This window comes from Fragaria vesca, unplaced genomic scaffold (assembly GCF_000184155.1).
Source record: "Fragaria vesca subsp. vesca unplaced genomic scaffold, FraVesHawaii_1.0 scf0513027, whole genome shotgun sequence".
Classification (NCBI taxonomy): domain Eukaryota; kingdom Viridiplantae; phylum Streptophyta; class Magnoliopsida; order Rosales; family Rosaceae; genus Fragaria; species Fragaria vesca.
In genome coordinates, this window is record NW_004443425.1 from 13030 (window position 1) to 14262 (window position 1233).

A 1233-nucleotide genomic window follows, 5' to 3' on the forward strand; every position below is an offset into this window, starting at 1 on the left:
GGAGTTCGCTCTTCGTGACCACTATACGAGTCCTGCCTGGTTCCTGTAGGGGGTTCGCCCTCCGTGAATCTTAACGACACCGCCTTCTGAAAACACGGAACACGCTCAAACTAGCCAAGAGCTTGGGCCGAAGCATCACCTCACTTTAGATGCTAGAAAATAACTTGGTATATGTGATCTATTTTCTTCAAGCCAATTTGAATAAAATCAACTAGAAAGAACTAGGTTGTGACGCCATGTATTTGAACATATTGTTGATTTCGATGCTTGAAAGTTGTTCACATACTTGTAGTAATTTTCGATGCTTTGTATGAATGACGATTTGTGTGAAGCTTTGGGGATTTTATTTGTGTATATTGTCTTGAAAACTTCGAGTGTTTATTGTATAAAAATCTAAAGATTTCGTGTCTAACCCTTGTATAACCGATTGTATGATTTTGTAAAGGTTGAAATATTTTTTGTTTCCATTTACGATGATGCTAACTTGATCTTGTTCAACATTAGTAGACGAGCTTCGTTCACGTTGGCAAGGTCCATTTGTTATTACTAATGTGTTTGCTCATGGTGCCGTTGAGATTCAAAGTAGTACATCAGGAAATACGTTCAAGGTGAATGGTCATCGACTTAAGCCTTATTACGAGGCATTCAAGGAGTACAACGTTGAGGACCAAAACGTTAAAGACCTATGGCATGGAGAGTGACGCCACTATAGAGATGAAGAGTCTAGGCTAAAGGACTTTAAACATTAAGCGCTGCATGAGAGGCAACTCATTTCAACCGTAGCGGGGGAGGAGCCGTCATCGAGAGGTTTACATAATAACATGTTTGTTTGAGTCATTTAACTATAGTTTTTTAGTCATAAAAAGAAAACCAAAGACAAAATTCAGAAAAATAGAAAATCGGATCCAACAAAAAGATGAGTGTTTTGTTTTATTTTGAGTCTTAGAATGCCCTTAAAGTCAATGATGATTATGTCTTTGAATGCATAGATAATGGTTTGACATTTATTTAAAGAAATTGTAAGTTTCATGGATATTGTGGACTGGTATGAACATTTGAGATTTGATTGATTGTGAAGCATGCATGTTTGGTTAATTTGTTTCCATAACAACCCATGTGAGCTATTGAGCCTAAATGCTTTCTTCTTGAGTGATAATATGCAAAAATTTTCGAAATTCACTATCATAAACCTCATCATTCTTTGCATATTCAATGACTATGTGCTATAGCTTT